Source organism: Rhinatrema bivittatum, chromosome 1 (assembly GCF_901001135.1).
Source record: "Rhinatrema bivittatum chromosome 1, aRhiBiv1.1, whole genome shotgun sequence".
NCBI classification, from domain to species: Eukaryota; Metazoa; Chordata; class Amphibia; order Gymnophiona; family Rhinatrematidae; genus Rhinatrema; species Rhinatrema bivittatum.
Window position 1 is genome coordinate 252,121,178 of NC_042615.1, and position 19,221 is coordinate 252,140,398.

The 19,221-nt window shown below is 42.3% G+C and overlaps 1 protein-coding gene across 5 annotated transcripts in view; it reads right to left on the reverse strand.

Annotated features, from left to right (window-relative positions):
* SMOX (spermine oxidase) overlaps positions 1–19,221 on the reverse strand; it is a 142,833-nt gene that overhangs the window by 83,300 nt on the left and 40,312 nt on the right. The window lies entirely within an intron of this gene.

A 19,221-nucleotide genomic window follows, 5' to 3' on the forward strand; every position in this document is an offset into this window, starting at 1 on the left:
CCCTAAGAATATCTTCTACAAGATTCCCGAAAAATACACAATTTTGAGCAATAATAAAACAAGAAGATCTCCAAAATCAAAAATTGTGGAAAACTAGCTTAAGAAAAAAGGAAGTCAGGAATGCAAGCCAGGGAGATGTGCTAAAGATCACAAGAGTGATCAGGAGGATACAGTATTTCAGCACACAGACTCCACCCCTTGTAATTCCTGCTTTTTTTCTTAACAAAAAGTGGTGGCTAAGATGTGGTTGAAGGAAAAAAAAAAAAATTGCTTTATATAGTTCTGCACCCGAGTGAATTAACAGCGTTGCCAAAGTGGCAGCCACAAATCATAAGCTTCGACTGTGACTGGATAATTAGATAAAAGAAGGCATGGCTGGCTCTCAATGTTCTAGCTTTGCCACGGATGCTGCGGGTGATTTTCAGAAAGCAGCCAAATGTGTATGCCAACTGTGTGCTGAGCTCCGGATCACAGTCTGTACAAGACTTTGAATGGCAAAACTTAAGGCTATAACTCAAAAACAAATGTGTTTTATCATACAGATGCTAAGCTTTGTGCCGCAAAGTGGGTTGCAGATATTGATATTTATATCTGAGCCAGCAAGGAAAGTAGAACTAAAAAAAAAGTGCATAGTTCCCAAAATTACAAACATTCAGAATGAGGTCTAATGACTCAGAATAAAAGCTGTGTTTTATTACGTGACAGACACCGAAGACTACATTTAGGTAACATCCTTCTGTGAATCTCAAAATAAAGAAAAACCCTTTCGCACATCTGGTCTTCTGTCTGCAAAGCCAATCTGGAGATCTAAGAATATGACACGCAAAGTGAATGACAGCTCTGAGTGTGTGCCGACGACTGCTCAGAACCCACACAGCAAAAACTGCCATAGTAAATTCTACCGCTATGCCCCCATGATTCTTCTCCAGCCTCTAACTTATTGTACCTTATCTGGATGTCACCTAGAAACTCACCCTTTATACTGAGGTCTATCTAAAAGACTACTTTAACTCAATAACCTAGAAAAAAATACCTTGCATCTTACTCTCTCCTCACCGAAAGAGGCTACTTTGAAATACAGCAGAACCACCCTTAAGCTATTTAACCCTTATTCCTCTGCTTCCCCTACATAATAAAAGGATGGTTATTTACCCTTTCAAATAATACTAAGGCAAGGGGAAACTCCATGAAGCTAACAACCAACAGATTCAAAACATGTTGGAGGAAGTATTTTTTCCCTCGGCATAATATCAAACCGTGTAATCTGTTGCCGAAGGACAGAGATCAAGGTGACTAGCCCAGCAGGGTTCAAAAGAGGTTTGGACAAATTCCTGGAGGAAATGTCTATCACACATTGGGGTAGATTTTAAGAAAGTGTGCCTTCGTGTACTTTTGTTGGCGCACCAGGCGCAAACAAAAGTACACTTGATTTTAGCTGATACGCGCCTAGCCGCGCGTATCAGCTAAAATCCAGGATCGGCGCGCGCAAGGCTGCCGATGTCGTGTAGCCGGCACGCGCCGAGCCGCGCAGCCTGCCGCCGTTCCCTCCGAGGCCGCTCCGAAATCGGAGCGGCCTCGGAGGGAACTCGCTTTCGCCCTCCCCTCACCTTCCCCTCCCTTCCTCTATCTAGACCCCCCCTACCTTTGTCGGGGGATTTACTTCTCCGGGAGAAGTAAATCCCCCGACAAAGAGAAGTAAATCCCCGCGCGCCAGCGGGCCGCTAGCGCACCGAGACGCGACCTGGGGGCGGTTCCGGAGGGCGCGGCCACGCCCCCGGACCGCCCCGGGCTGAAACCACGCCCCCGGGCCCGCCCCCGAAACGCCGCGCCGATCCGACACGCCCCCCCGACATGCCCCCCTCGAAAAACCCCGGGACTTACGCAAGTCCCGGGGCTCTGCGCGCGCCGGTAGGCCTATGGAACATAGGCGCACCGGCGCGCAAGGCCCTGCTCGCGTAAATCCGGGCGGATTTACACGAGCAGGGCTTTTAAAATCCGCCCCATTGTTAGCCAGGTAGGCTACAGAAAGCTACTGCTATCCCTGGAAGGGAGCATCAGGAACTGGATCTACTTTATGGGATCTGCCGGGTACTTGCGACCTGGATTAGCCACTGTCAGAGACAGGATGCTGGGCTCCATGGACCTTAGTCTTACTCAGAATGGCAATTCGTAGGTTATTTACATGTTCCACCCCAGTCATGATTTTATAAACTTCGATTGTGTCCAGGGCCAGTGCCAGCTTTTTTACTGCCCTGTGCAAAAAATGCACAGGGCAGTAAAAATACATTCAGTGTCTGTCCCAATACATTCAGTGTCTGTCCCGGGCCCATCAAATAAAGCCCAGCTCCATCCTGAAATTTATATATATATATATATTTTTTTTTTAAACTGTCACCCCCCTCACCCCAGAACGCATGGATACAGATGGGTATTAGGTACCCTAGGCAAACCTTACAGCCTTGCACACACACACACACACACACACACACACACACACACACACACACACTTTACAGACACATAATTAAATTATGCATTTATAAAAAATTTTACATGAAAAAACATTCAAAAGTACAGTAGTCTGAGGCAATAACTTACAACATGCACATTATATTTACATGCACATGGTGACAACCAGAAAACTCTGCAAAAAAGACACTTGGAACTCCTATGGAATTATACTTTTTGTAATGTGTGCTCAGAGTGAGCTTGGCCCTCAAAAAGCCATGAATAAACGGAATTACCATTACAATATAGTAAACCTCCCATACCCTAACAACCTCATCTATGTGCATAGTACATCAGGCCCTAGAACACCAATAAAATTCTTATTAGGAAACCAGGTTGCTATAGATCCCTACACGGAAATTACATGCCAGCAAAATACCTCACCTTGAACACATATGCAGAACAGAGATAGACCCTCACCAAATACAGAATAAAGAGATCAGCACATTTCTGTTTATACTTTCTGAGAAGAACTGAACTGGAACCCACAGCAAGCTAGCCTCTATATTCTAGCATCAATAGAAAAACAGAAACATCACCATCAAGAAATATAAAACATCAAAATAGTAAAATCATTCATAAAAATAAAAAATATTTCAAACTACTTAATGAGTAGAATATCCAAAATTTCCCAGACACAAATAAAATATTTCAAAACATCTAATGAATAAAAAATCCAATAATTACAAAAGTTTTATTCCCACCCAAAATTAAATATTTCAAAAGAACAGAATCAAATTACACCCAATAATTAAAAAAAAAGGATCAAAAAAATCTTCTGCTCTCCGTATCTGTGATCTTCTAATTTCCAGTCACTCAGATTGCCATGGATTGGGGAAGGCAGGGGCGCACAAATTTTTATCTTCTCTCCCAGACACATGCACAATAATGCATTCATTCTCTCACACACACACCCCTCTCTAACATACACAGGCTCCCTCTCCCCCACAGATAATATTTTGTGTGTGTGTGTGTGCGTGCATGTGCCTATGAGAGCCTGTGTGTGACACATGGGCACTCACAGGCCCACAAACATACATAAAACACACAAGCACAGAGGCTTTCACACAAACACATTCACAGGCATACAGGCTCTCGGTGATCTGCTGCTCCCTCCCGCCCCCAAGGCATGTCATAGCACAGGACAAATCACTGAGATGGCAAAGAGGTGATGTTCTCCTTGAAGTCTAGTCCTTTCAATGATTTGAAATGCTGGGGAAGTGGTCAGACAGGGGTCAGAATTTCCAGAGTTGTGGCAGATAAGAGTGTGTCAGTGATATTTTTAAGAAACTGGCAATCCTGCCACACTCATCGGAACCCTACCATCTTTTGGTAAAGCTAAAAAAAAGTGTCTCTGGCCATTCACGTTCTTGCTACAATAAATTTAAAAAATGTGGGGTTTCTTGAGTCACTGATAAAAAATAACCACAAATCTCTGCATGTGATAAATCAGCATGTGCAGAAGCACACAAAGGCAACCATACTAACATAGGGCCTGATTTTCAAAAGCATTTTCATGCATAAAATTGTGTTTTACACATGTATGTTTTTACTCTCCTCGTGTAAGTGGGCTTTTGAAAATTGCTACAATACATGCCATAGGAGTTACCCACGTAAGTGTACTTTACACACATAAATTGGCTTTTGAAAATTGCTATGAAAGTATGCTACACTCAAGCACAGAAATCCTTTGAAGATTCACCTAAAAATACAGATTCGTTAGCATGTAACTTATGTGGTGTGATTGGTGCCACCTATTGAGCGAGCTCGCTAGGCCCATGCCGGCAGCTGGCGGAAAAGCACAAAGGCAGGACCAGCAGGAGCTTCGCCCTTACCAGCTGTCTCCCCAACAGGTTAAGCCCTGGGTTGCTGGTGGCCAGCAGGATCTAGGTGGATCCCTAGGGCTATCCTGAGCGAGAATCTGACCTGAGCAAGGGTTGTGGCAGGCAGAAGGTGGTCAGGGGCCAGTCCAGGGTCAGGATCCAGGTAGTCAGTCGAAGACATACAGGACAGACAAGGCCAACATGACATGCAAGGGAGGAAACAAATAGGGCCAGGAACAAGGCAGACAGGCAAGGAACTGGAAAAGGAACAAAGCACAGAATAGGCTAGGACAAGACAAAGAACACGGCAAGAAAAAGACAAGGATAGCAACACACAATGGAACATAAAGGTATCAGGAGACCCATTGCTGAGGTGCTGGTGGGTTGCAAAGGAGTTCCTTATTTACTCATGGAGGATGGGATATCAACCAGTGCCTCAGGAAGTCCCGGCTATGGGACCTATAAAGGAAGTCCAAATTTACAGGAAGTTCTATCCCAGGGTCTTGGAACAGTATGCTGTGAGAGACACTTCAGATCAGAGGTGAGAGGCTTAACATAGCACAAATAGAGTATTTTCAGTCCCACCCTTTATTTAAACTTCAGGGAAAGTATAATAAAAGTATTTGACATTGAAAGCTCCTCATAATTAGCTCCCAGAGAAGATCCAATTAATAAAATAAGTGTGTTTCTACACAGGAATCAAAATGTTCTAATTATACAAATCCTATAAACCTGAGATTAAATTATCAGTAAAGTGCCTAAGTGCAAGAGGGTGTGTGTGTTGAAAGCCCTGCACAGAACATGGTGACTTTTAAACAAATGGTACTCACATAGAACAAGTTTAGAAACTCAGACCGTTATGCGGGTAAATGCAGACACATACATTTAGATGAAGTAAAAATAGGGGTATTAGCTATTTTAGCAGCATCTTCAGAAAGGCAACTTTGAAACCCCATTGTCAGCTTGAGGGCCTACTGGCCTGCAAGCAAATTTTCCCTTTGAAAATGCAGCCATCACACACACCGTGGGTGCTTTGGTGCCCATGTACTTCCTGCCTGCCTGAGAGCAGGTGCAAAGCACATGCTAGAAAGTATGCACAAAAAAAATGTGAAAATGAATCTCTGCACAAACTTTCACCCTCACCTCGAGCTAACTCCGCCCCTTTTTTTTACATGGCTAAAAAGTGAATGTGCTGTGAAACAGAACATATAGAAAGATGACTACAGAAAAAGACCATATGGCCCATCCAGTCTGCCCATGAGTCCAATTAATTTAGCATTATAATTCTCATCATTCCCTTAGAGACCCCATGCTTTCTTGAAATCAAATACTGTTTTGTCTCCACCACTTTCACTAGAAGGCTGTTTCACGTATCTACCATCCTCTCCGTAAAGGAAATATTTTCTAAGATTACTCCTGACTCAACCCCCTTTCAACCTCATCTCATGTTCTAGATTCCTTTCCATTCCTCCTGTGCATGGAAACCTTTGAGATATTTGAATGTCTCCGTCATAGATCCCCTATCTCGCCTTTCCTCTAGGGTATACATGTTTAGATCTTTATGTCTATCCCCATATGCTTTAGAACGAAGACCACTGACCACTTCAGTAGCCAGCAACCCCATCCTGTTTATATCCTTGTGAAGGTGCGGTCTCCAGAGTTGTACACAGTATTCCAAGTGAGGTCTCACCAGGGACCTATACAGGGGTAACAGTGTGCATCATTTTCTTGCATTCAGGGGGAATTTTTAAAATGCTTTTTTTTTTTTTTTTTTTTTACACAAGTAAACTTGCATTTAGCTATATGTAAAAACCTCTAAATATGTGCCCCATGCTAACTTCATGGAGTGCCCCCTAGTCTTTCTACTATCCGAAAGAGTAAATAACCGATTCACATCTACCCGTTCTAGACATCTCATGATTTTAAACACCTCTATCATATCCCCCCTCAGCTGTCTCTTCTCCAAGCTGAAAAGTCCTAACCTCTTTATTCTTTCCTCATAGGGGAGTTGTTCCATTCCCCTTATCATTTTGGTAGCCCTTCTCTGTACCTTCTCCATCGCAATTATATCTTTTTTGAGATGCGGCGACCAGAATTGTACACAGTATTCAAGGTGCGGTCTCACCATGGAGCGATACAGAGGCATTATGACATTTTCCGTTTTATTCATCATTCCCTTTCTAATAATTCCCAACATTCTGTTTGCTTTTTTGACTGCTGCAGCACACTGAACCGACGATTTCAATGTTTTATCCACTATGACACCTAGATCTCGTTCTTGGGTTGTAGCACCTAATATGCAACCTAACATTGTGTAATTATAGCATGGGTTATTTTTCCCTATATGCATCACCTTGCACTTATCCACATTAAATTTCATCTGCCATTTGGATGCCCAATTTTCCAGTCTCACAAGGTCCTCCTGCAATTTATCACAATCTGCTTGTGATTTAACTACTCTGAACTATTTTGTGTCATCTGCAAAAAACAAAAATGGGGCACATTTTCTTCTCCAAAAAAAGTAGAAAGCAGAAAGATTGAGAGATAGCTCTTGAAATCTTCATCAAGTTTGATGCACTTTAAGCAGATAAAGTATGGATTAAAGATTTGTGGACGACAAATGAAAATTATCAATGGACTCACTTTTGGTACCAAAACACAAAGGAATACAAATTGTCTTTTCTAGCAGTCTTTATACTGTCTTGCTCATACAGTCACTGTACAAAAATTACACAGCGCATGACTGAAAGACTCCAACAGATGTCAGGTTTGTGAGATGTCCACAGGCTGAGTCATACTGTTTGATGGTCCCTTAATATTTTATTTCTGGAAATAGATTTGCAATAAGGTTAAAGATAAAAGGTCAGATGTACTAAAGAGATTTCCCAGTTTTGTGTCTATGGGGACAAATGTTTAGGACATCAGACCCATACTAAACAGATTTAGAAATGTCTTATAGCAGTGGTTCTCAACCTTTTTTCAGCCTGGACACACCTGACAGATGGTTCTCACATGCATGACACACTGAACATGTGACCATCACAGGGCTATATGTAAACATACACGAGAACCACCTTGACCCCCGACAATGGGTACAGAGCAGAACTAGGATATTATCCATACAACTCACCATGCAAAAAAAAATAAAAAAAAATTATATATATATATATTCTGGTTCCGATGACATCTCAGTAAAAGCAAAAAAAAATAAATCTCTTTTTACTACCAGGCACAATAGCCCTCCTTATGAAAAGGCAATAATTTATCACTAATGCATATCCTATGGAGAAAACACAGCAAATAAGACTGATACAATTGCCTACATGCTAGTAAAATACCTCACCTCAGTCACACACCCAGAACTGACCTTCACCAAGTACAGAAAGACCACAAATTATAAATATGGAGACAGATACTGGAATGGAAAACCAAAACAGCCACTTTGCATGCAGTCCAAACCTGGAGAAATGGAAAGAGAAATATAGCACCTAACACAGGCCCAGGATCTGCAATAATGCACAGAAACTAACCTGCACAAAGTTACACCTGCATTATGGAACATATAACAACCCTATCTATGAAAAGGCAACACTACAAATATTAAATCAGGTCCTAAACCCTAATACACCTCCTATTAGGAAAACAGAACAAGCCAAGCTGCTATAGATCCCCGCACAGAAATAACTGTAAAACTATATTAATAAATGTTTCAAAACAGCAGACACATCACATAATTCAATATTTAAAATGGCAGTCAATCAAGAAAAATAAACTTAAAATGCCACCTTTACTTACCCTCTCCAGCAACTCTCCTACTCCTTTCCCTTGAAAGCACATACCAGGAGCAGCAGCGGCTGCTGAAGCTCTGTCCTCACTGTCCTCGTCTTTAAGGCCCACAACAAGTCACTCACATACACACACACACACCCCAGTCACCTCCCTGCCCAGTCTCTGTCTCTCACACACACTTTGCTTAGAGCCCCAATGTTGTGCTCCCCTTTAATTTCACAGTGGCAGATTTCCCAGGGCTGCCGCTGCCTTCTCAGCCGCACTGAAAACAAACATTTATTTTAGAAAAATATGCCATGGCACTCAGGCCTTTCTTCTGTCGGGATATCCCTAGGCTCCCACGGCCCCCCATCTGCCTGCTTTTACGGCCGCGGGGAGGTCCAATTGACTCATCTGTAATCAGCATGGCTGAGTGCCACTTTTACTTTACTCGCAGCTTTGCCACGCTCACTGTTGCCTGGGGGGGGGATCCCCGGAGCAACCGGCCTCTTCGTGCTTGCGACTCACTGCCGCTTTGGAAGTGGGAAATCCTGGTGTGGCTGGCCTCTTCTTTTCACAGCCCGTGGCGGCCTTGTTTCGACAGGGCTGGGCTTCTTCACCACCACGAGCCTGGACACTGTCTCCTCCCAGCCCCCCTCAAACCACCCCACCCCCGGGCTATGAGATGCCCCCCTTCTTCCTGCCCCACCGGCCAATCAGAGGTTTCCTCCCTTCTTCCTACTACCACTGGCAGGAAGAAGGGAGGAGGTTTCCCATTGGCCCACGGGGGCAGGAAAAAGGTAAAGGGAAATCTAACTGGGGCTGTGGGACACCAGGAGCCGCGACACACCAGCTGGTGCTTGGCGACACATTGGTTGATAATCGCTGTCCTATAACATCAGGATACTATAGATTCTTTCCAAAGCTTCCAAAAATAGATTGACATCTTGTTAGCTATTGCCTTCCAGGTGATAGAAAGTAATAGGAAGTATCTTCAGTGACGTACATAGGGATGGTAACTTTTAAACTGGCGCGCACGGGAGCACACGTGTGCGCATTCGTCGGCCCACACCCAGGGATATGGCCATTTTATAACACACCTCACTTCTTAAATCGTACCACTGCTTATTTGGATTGCAGCTGTCGCTCCGAGCAGGTATCTCCCCAAGTCTTCTGTTTAGAATTGAAAGAATAAACCAAAAGCTGGCAAATTTAAGAACATAAGAAACTGCCATGCTGGCCCAGCATCCTGTTTCCAACAGAGGCCAAACCAGGCCACAAGAACCTGGCAATTACCCAAACACTAAGAAGATCCCATGCTACTGATACAATTAATAGCAGTGCTTATTCCCTAAGTAAATTTGATTAATAGCCATTAATGGACTTCTCCAAGAACTTATCCAAACCTTTCTTAAACCCAGCTACACTAACTGCACTAACCACATCCTCTGGCAACAAATTCCAGAGCTTAATTGTGCGTTGAGTGAAAAAGAATTTTCTCTGATTAGTCTTAAATGTGCTACTTGCTAACTTCATGGAATGCCCCCTAGTCCTTCTATTATTCAAAAGTGTAAATAACTGATTCACATCTACTCGTTCAAGACCTCTATCATATCCCCCCTCAGTAGTCTCTTCTCCAAGCTGAACAGCCCTAACCTCTTCAGCCTTTCCTCATAGGGGAGCTGTTCCATCCCCTTTATCATTTTGGTTGCCCTTCTCTGTACCTTCTCCATAGCAACTATATCTTTTTTGAGATGCGGATACCAGAATTGCACACTGTATTCAAGGTGCAGTCTCACGATGGAGCGATATAGAAGCATTATGACATTTTCTGTTTTATTAAGCATTTCCTTCCTAATAATTCCTAACATTCTGTTTGCTTTTTTGACTGCTGCAGCACACTGAGCCGACAATTTTAAAGTATTATCCACTATGATGCCTAGATCTTTTTCCTGGGTGGTAGTTCTTAATATGAAACCTAACATCATGTAACTACAGCAGGGGTTATTTTTCCCTCTATGCAACACCTTGCACTTGTCCACATTAAATTTCATCTGCCATTTGAATGCCCAATTTTCCAGTCTTGCAAGGTCCTCCTGTAATGTATCACAGTCCGCTTGTGATTTAATTACTCTAAATACTTTTGTATCATCCGCAAATTTGATAACCTCACTCATCGTATTCCTTTCCAGATCATTTATATATATATTGAAAAGCACCGGTTCAAGTACAGCTCTTAAGAACATAAGAAATTTCCATGCTGGGACAGACCAAGGGTCCATCAAGCCCAGCATCCTGTTTCCAACAGAGGCCAAAAACCAGGCCACAAGAACCTGGCAATTACCCAAACACTAAGAAGAACCATGCTACTGATGCAATTAATAGCAGTGGCTATTCCCTAAGTATAATTGATTAATAGCCATTAATGGACTTCTCCTCCAAGAACTTATCCAAACCTTTTTTAAACACAGCTACACTAACTGCACTAACTACCTTCTCTGGCAACAAATTCCAGAGCTTTATTGTGCGTTGAGTGAAAAAGAATTTTCTCCGATTAGTCTTAAATGTGTTACTTGCTAACTTCATGGAATGCCCCCTGGTCCTTCTATTATTCGAAAGTGTAAATAACCGAGTCACATCTACTCGTTCAAGACCTCTCATGATCTTAAAGACCTCTATCGTATTCCCCCTCAGCCGTCTCTTCTCCAAGCTGAACAGCCCTAACCTCTTCAGCCTTTCCTCATAGGGGAGCTGTTCCATCCCCTTTATCATTTTGGTTGCCCTTCTCTGTACCTTCTCTATCGCAACTATATCTTTTTTAAGATGCGGTGACCAGAATTGTACACAGTATTCAAGGTGCGGTCTCACCATGGAGCGATACAGAGGCATTATGACATTTTCCGTTCTATTAACCATTCCCTTCCTAATAATTCCTAACATTCTATTTGCTTTTTTGACTGCTGCAGCACACTGAGCCGACAATTTTAAAGTATTATCCACTATGATGCCTAGATCTTTTTCCTGTTGCACGATGTTAGGTTCCTAATATGGAACCTAACATCGTGTAACTACAGCAAGGGTTATTTTTCCCTATGTGCAACACCTTGCACTTGTCCACATTAAATTTCATCTGCCATTTGGATGCCCAATCTTCCAGTCTTGCAAGGTCCTCCTGTAATGTATCACAGTCTGCCTGTGATTTAACTACTCTGAATAATTTTGTATCATCCGCAAATTTGATAACCTCACTAGTCGTATTCCTTTCCAGATCATTTATATATATATTGAAAAGCACCGGTCCCAATACAGATCCCTGAGGTACTCCACGGTTTACCCTTTTCCACTGAGAATATTGACCATTTAATCCTACTCTCTGTTTCCTGTCTTTTAACCAGTTTGTAATCCACGAAAGGACATCGCCTCCTATCCCATGACTTTTTAGTTTTCGTAGAAGCCTCTCATGAGGGACTTTGTCAAACGCCTTCTGAAAATCCAAATACACTACATCTATCGGTTCACCTTTATCCACATGTTTATTAACCCCTTCAAAAAAATGAAGCAGATTTGTTAGGCAAGACTTCCCTTGGGTAAATCCATGTTGACTGTGTCCCATTAAATCATGTCTTTCTATATGCTCTACAATTTTGATCTTGAGAATAGTTTCCACTATTTTTCCTGGCACTGAAGTCAGGCTCCCTGGTCTATAGTTACCCGGATCGCCCCTGGAGCCTTTTTTAAGTATTGGGGTTACATTGGCCACCCTCCAGTCTTCAGGTACAATGGATGATTTTAATGATAGGTTACAAATTTTAACTAATAGATCAGAAATTTCTAAGATATTCAAAGAACTATGTCACTAGGAGGCGGCTTATATACCTAAAAGCTTGATGGAGACGTATTTTGAGTAATGATTCAGGTTTAGATTCTGCCAGATCAAGGCAGCATTATTGTATAAAATATTACAAATAAAACTAGGCTCAATTCAACCCTGGAGGTTTGGCTCTCACATAGGAGAATGATGACCCAATATCAGGATTTTACACATCATTTGCTGTAAGAGAGAAAACTGGTCTGCTATTCATACTGTTTTGAAACAATCAAAAATGTTTGAAATGACAGGTCCCGCCAATACTCTCCACTATCAGACTCCACTCTGTCTCCAACCTCACTGCAAAAGGATTATTCACCCACTTAGATGCACAGCTATTTGTTTTCCTGAGGCTTCTACCCTGAATGGTTTTTCTCCAGTTTCACATGGGCATTCTTCTGGGCATCCTCCCTTTTGCCCATGTACTGTAACTCCTGTGATTTCCTATGGGAAGAAAAAAAGGTGCTTTTTTCCTTTTCTTTTACTCCAATGGAAAGCCCTGGAGCCAGCCTATGCTACCCTCTTTCTTCTCATTCTGTTTGCCATCAAGTTGGAGAATAGTTAAAAAAAAATATCAGGAAAAATTTTGACAAAAGATTTGTTTTGGACCCCTTTCTGAGCTTTTTTTTTTTTAAAAAAGGTTTAATCTCAAGACTGCCACAACACACCATAACACTTGTTTCCTGAAAAGCGGCTTTCACCATCCCTATCTTTCTGGCAAGCACTGCAGCTCAGTCATAAAGCACACATGCTCACCTCCCACAGCATTCATCCATAAGTCACCCGTTCATTTGCAAGCCCCTACACTGCAAACATGAACTCGCACATCACTAAAACTATGGAATCGCACACGCAGGATACAGAGGCTCTACAAATTAAAGCATTTAAACAAACTTGCAAAAGGTCTTTAGAAAATGTTCCCTTCTTTGGAGGGGTGGCAAAACAGGTGTCCTATTGCTGCCCCTGGGGTAGGGAAGAATCTTCTCCTCCTGCTGCTCCCAGAGGCAAAGCATAAGCGTGTCTGGACGAGGCTGAAAGAGGAAAGGATGATTCACCGACAGCACCAGCTGCAAAGCAGGAAAGACAGCAAAACGTGCAAATACAACCACACCTCTACTAGATGGATTCTATTCATCTGCAGAGCAAACCCGTGAAAATAAATGCATGCAGTCACTCGTGGCAATGCAGATCGGAAAATGGTCACTTGGAAAGATGGGGTAGCAGACAAGAATAATCTTCCATGCCCTAGTTCTGTCCTAGAATCCCAACTCCAAAGCAAACCATCCAAGCACTAAAAATGCAGGAAAAAAAATGTCTCTGCTTACCTGGAATACTAAACTTATTTCTCTCTTGAAAACACAAGATTTTTGTGGGTGCTGAAGCTTGCACGAGTTGTGCTTAAAAAATCTGTGCCATTGAGGCCATTTTCAGACTGCCTGCAGGTACACTGAATCCAGGGGCCTACAAGCTCATTTACAAAAGGAAGCTGTCCATGGACTTTCCATTTGAACATTTCTGGCATGGCAGTGATCAGAGTTTGTAGCTGCAACTCCCCACTGGTAAGTACACAGGAAGAATTAAAAAAAAAAAAAAAAAAAAAAGAGCAGACAAAAAACCCCTCCACATCCATACTTTGCCAGAATGGCCTCAGCCCTTTTCCCTGAGGGGAAACGTATGGGGGCTGTTGATAAGAGCATGCATGCTTCCTCCTACCCCACGCTCACTGGGGTTTGTGGGGGTGGGGAATTTTCAGAAAGTGTGCTTACAGGGCTAAACCCCAGTTTCCTTATGGAAAAATCCTTCTAAAAAGGCCCCCTTTAAATTTAAACTTCTTGTACATTATTTAAAAAAAGCATTTTGCATGTTTGAGTTTTAAGGAAGACCATTTGAAAAGATTTTTTTTTTCAAAAGAAGAATCTATCAACAATGGCAAAAGATTTTAATTCCCCTTAATCTACCACAGCAGACTCTTACATAAATCTCCAAGCTCAAAAAAAGGTCTTAAAGTAATATGATGAAACTGAATATTGCCACGTTTAAACACACTTGCTTTATTGCTGGAGGTAACACTACCATAACATTAAATGTATTTTCCAATGACTCATGAAGGCCTCTTCTATAGAGAGAAAAAAAAACCAAAAACTGTAGGGTGTTGACAAGGTTGAGATATTTCACAAGCCCTCAGGCCTGTTGGCAAGCACAGCAATTGAAATACTTCATATTCATTGGAGAACATATGGCAGAGCAAGTCTACAGATAGTACTCCACTGACAAGTACTTGAGGAAAAAAAGTCGCCAAATCAATACGCATCCTACTACTTTAGAACATGAGTACGCCAAGGGCACTGCCAAATTGCACTTGAATTCTGATGTCAAAAAATATACACATCAATCTCCAAAGTATGTGAGCTTTTAGATATTGAAGAAGTCAGACAAATCCAAAACGGCTTGTTTGTGTCAAGCAAAGATTATGATTTATTACAGCACAACATGAAATTTTCAACCCATCAGCTCATAAAATCCCACACCACCACTGCTGCCAAATGGCCTCTTCTTCGGGATACAGTGAGGAGAATCCTCAGGCCCCCTGCCAGTCTTCCTTCAATGCTATGTATTAATGTGATGCACTCATCATTAAGGTACACACTCATCACTTGCCTGCATGTCTACCTTTACATACACAGTAATAATCCGATCTTGTAACACAATGCCTATGGGTACCTTCTCATTGAAAACCAGCTGGGACAATTGGTTTAGCCTGGACATAAGTCTCTGTACTGAAGAGAAGCAAGGTCTTTGGACTTGGGTTGAGGAGAAGCTAGGTCCTTGGACCAGTGAGCTGATCCAGATCAGTAGCCTTCCAGAACTCACTAAGTGATTTTTTACTTATTGTTATATGTTTGTTTATTTGTGGTGTTTAATCGCAAAACTGTCTGCATTGGGCATTTCTCCTTTGAGGAGCTCTTAATGGCCCCCTGCAATGCCCTGAGTCATCTGCCCCAATCTCCTTTGGATTGCAAGGAGATACCCATAACTACAGATTTTTGAGGCCAGTTAAGTAAAAAAGCTAGTTAGCCTTATGTTAGACTGTCTGGCGATATTCTTCTGCATTTCTGTAGTGCAAGCCCTGTAATCTCTCTATTTTTCTTGGTAGTCTGCATGTCTGGGGGAGGGCTATTCAAACTCAATAGCAAATACAGAGTCTGGTGAACAGCTGTGGGCAAGTGTTAACTGTTTACTTCCCTCCCACCCTACCCTTGGGTTTGTTCTTCTAATATTGTCTGCCTGGATAAATAATTGAAAACAAGATAATCCCTTAGGTGTTCTACATCAATTCAGTTGCACAAAATGAGGACTATCCAATGTAACAATTGTGGAGCCTTTATTTTGAGGCAAATCATCTGGAAGCTTAGGGCTTGCCCCATTTGTTCAAAACTCTTTTCCATGAAAAAGGAGTTAGCTCAAGTTAAAGCTGAATTAGCTGCAATAAAGGTATCAGAAACCACCAAAAAGCAGAGTTGCTTACCTGTAACAGGTGTTCTAAACAAGCAGGATCTTAGTACTCAGAGATGGGTGACATCATTATTTAGTAAGGTTTTTTTAGACCAGTATTTGTGGGTACATCATATCGGTTTACAAGTAACTTTGAACACAGTACATGAAACAGGGTGATCAAAACTTGGAAGGGGTAACATTAATTGTAACAGGAAAATAATGGAAACAAAAACATGATTGATGTAGAAGGTAAGGGAATATGAACTTGAAAGGGGCAGAGAGGGAGGAGGTAATGGGAGGGGGTAAAGGTGGAAAGGGCAAGCGAAATTTATACAGATTTAGATCTGAAGTTGTGGGATGAGGAGTACAAATAATAAAATAAGAGGTAGAGCATTAAGGAATGTACATTACATGAGAATATATGATGAGCAATATAGGACAATGTCAGAAAGCAAACATGACATTATTGGAACATAGGGGGGGCGGGGAAGTATGTAATGTGGGGGGGGGGGGGGGGTGATGTTAATCAGGGAACGCTTGTTTAAAGAGCCAGGTTTTTAGCTTCTTTTTGAATTGGTGGGTGGATGGCTCTAGTCGGTGGTCCGGTGGCATGTTGTTCCAGAGGGTGGGACCAGCGATCTAGAGGGCCCGCTCTTTGGTAGTGTCGAGACAGACAGTTTTGGGAGGGGGGGGGGGTGTAGAGTTGCAAGTTATGCTGTCCTGGTTGGGCGATTAGGAGTGAAGACGCGCAGGCTATTGTCAAGCCATTGAATGTTACTGTTATGAATGGTTGTGTATAATGGAGAGAGTCTTGTAAAGGATACAGGAGGCTATAGGGAGCCAGTGGAGCTCTTTGAGGACTGGGGTGATGTGTTCTGTTTTGCAGGTGTTGGATAGTATTCTGGCGGTGCTGTTTTCCAGCATTTGTAAGGGTTTAAGGGTTGAGGCGGGGAGTTATAGTAGTCAATTTTTGAGAAAATAGTGGCTTGAAGAGCTGTGCAGAAATCATGGAGGTGAAGGGGGGGTGTTCAGTTTCTTGAGGACGTGGAGTTTGAAGAAGCAGTCTTAGGGTTGCGTTGATGAATGCTTTTAAGTTCAATTTATTATCAATGATTACTTTAAGGTTGTGAGCGTTCTGCTGGAGGGAGGTCAAGGGGGGGGCGTAGTATTATTGTGGGTATATATTATGATGAGTTCAATTTTTGCTGTATTGAGGGAAAGGTGGAGAGAGGTAAGGAGGCAGTTTATTTCATTGAGGCGGTTTTCCCAAGTCTGGAGGGACTTAGAGATGGATTCTTGGATGGGAATTAAGATTTGGACATCATCCACATAGATGAAGTGGGGAGGCCTAGGTCAGAGAGGAGTTGGCAGAGGACCAGAAGTTATATGTTGAAGGGGATGGATGATAGGGAGGAACCTTGTGGGACACCGTGGTTGAGTTGGATAGGGGAAGATTAGGCGTTTCCGATCTTCACTGAGTAGTATCTGCCTTTAAGATAGGAAGTAAACCAGAGTAGAGCTGTCCCAGAGATGCAAATCTCTGAGGCGATTGATTAGGATGTTGTGGTTAATGGTATCGAAGGCGGAGGAGATGTCTAGTAAGGCAAGTATGTAGGAGTGGCCATTGTCTAGTCCTTTGAGGACTGAAGAACTTACGGAAACTGAATTGTGAGGCAAATAAGATGTTGTGGCTTTCAAGGCAATCTGTGAGCTGGGTGTTGACGATTTTTTCCATGATTTTGGCAATGGGCCGATAGTTGGAGGATTCAGGTAGAGTATCACAACCTCCCCCGTGGGTTCCTTTACCATTTGTTCGAGCAGAGCCCCTTCAAAGGCATCAACTCTCTCTCTATATCTTGTATATTTTGCAGAAGAGATTCAATCTACATCCAACAGATTAAAATCCCCCACAAGCAACACTTCTCCCTTTTATCCAATCTTTTGGATGTCTTCGAGCAGATCTCTGTCCAGCTCTTGTGTGTGAATTGGAGGCATGTTGACCACACTGATGTAAATGGAAGCACCATCTCCTTTTTTTTATGACAGCCTACAATGATTATTCTCTAACCCACGTCCCTCATTTCAGTTGCTTGAATATTGTTTTTGACATAAAGCGCTACTCCTCCCCTTTTCCTGTCCTCTCTTAATAAAGTTATACCTGGGATGGCCTTATCTCAGTCATGAGACTCCATAAACCCATGTCTCGGTAATTGCAACTATGTCCAAATCGACTTCCACCATTAGAGCCTGCAGGTCTGGGATTTTATTGCCCAGACTATGAGCATTTGTGCTCGTAGCTTTCCAGTTTCTCACCCTCATCTTACTGCTCTTCTTGGACATCTTTTCTGCCCTATTCAGCTGATTTGTTAATATTTCTTTACCCACTTCTTGGAGATGTCAGGGGTGACATTCCAATTTCCTTCTGCCATCCCCATACTCTAGTTTAAATGCTTTATGGCATATGAGTTGAATTTATCACTTAGGATCTTTTTCGCTATAGACAGATGTAAGCCATCTTTGATATAGAGCCTTTTGCTGTTTCATACATGGCCCTAGCCCCCAATATATCCAGACTTTCTTCCTTACACCAGATTTTGAGCCATGTTTTGAAGTTATCTATATGGCTTAGCCTCTCCTTCCTCTTTCCATGAACAGGTAACACTTCTGAAAAGGCAATAGTCTTCCCCATGTGCCTAATCTGCTTTCCCAGCATCTAGAAATCTCTCTGTACCACTTGGATGCTGTTTCTAGCAAGGTCGTTTGTTCCCAGATGGATAATGTCAACTTCAAAGTCCCTATTTTCTTCATTGATTACATTGACTATCTGATTTGCATTTCTATCAGCTGAGGATCCTGGAAGGCATTTAACTATAGTGTTCCCCCTCAAAAAGAATGCCCAATTTATTGCCTCCAATGACTGAGTCTCCCAGCACAATGAGCTTTTTCTTATGGTTTTTGGTTGTGTTATGGAATTTCTATGTGCACTGGGTTTCTTCTTTCTTTTCAGATATTACTTCAGTCTCCATTGCTAGAGAGTCTTTATTTCCAATACAGAGAAAGCATTTTGTACTTGTGTCAGTTGACAGAGTGGATGATGCTGCATCTCAGGTCTTATCCTACCAGAGCCCATTATAATCCATTTATTCTTGGGTTTTTGGATGCTCTGTGCAAGTGGAGGAAGGCATCTGGGCTGCATAATTGTGAAGAATGGGTGACTTTGGATCACAGGTCTTATCCTACCTGAGCCCACTGTAAACCACTTGTTTCTGAATCTTCTGTTGTATGGGGATAGATTCCTGAATTTTATAAAGTGTATGAAACTTCCTTGGTGGTTACTAAATTTCTTTTTTATTGTAGCTAATTCAACTTTAAGGTGAGTCATCTTTTCCTTGAGGGGAATTGCAAATAAATGGGGCAAACCATAAACTTCCAGATGGTTTGCCACAAGATAAAGGCACCATAGTTGTTACATTGAATAAAAGTCATTTTGTTCATTGGATTTGATGACGAAACCAAACACCAGAGAAAGGAGCAGGCGCCCAGGAAGGTGAGATGCAGGATGCAAAGGGCAGCATCCTTAAACAGTCTTCTGGCAGCAGAGAACACTTCGTGTTTCAAGTTACAAAGAAAAGATGTCTCTGTTGTGCTCACACTTCCCAAATCTCATTAGACAATATTCTATATAGGCCTGGCATTACAACAAATTCTATCCAAAATTACTTCTTGATGTTAAAATCTGCTGTATTCACAACTGAAACA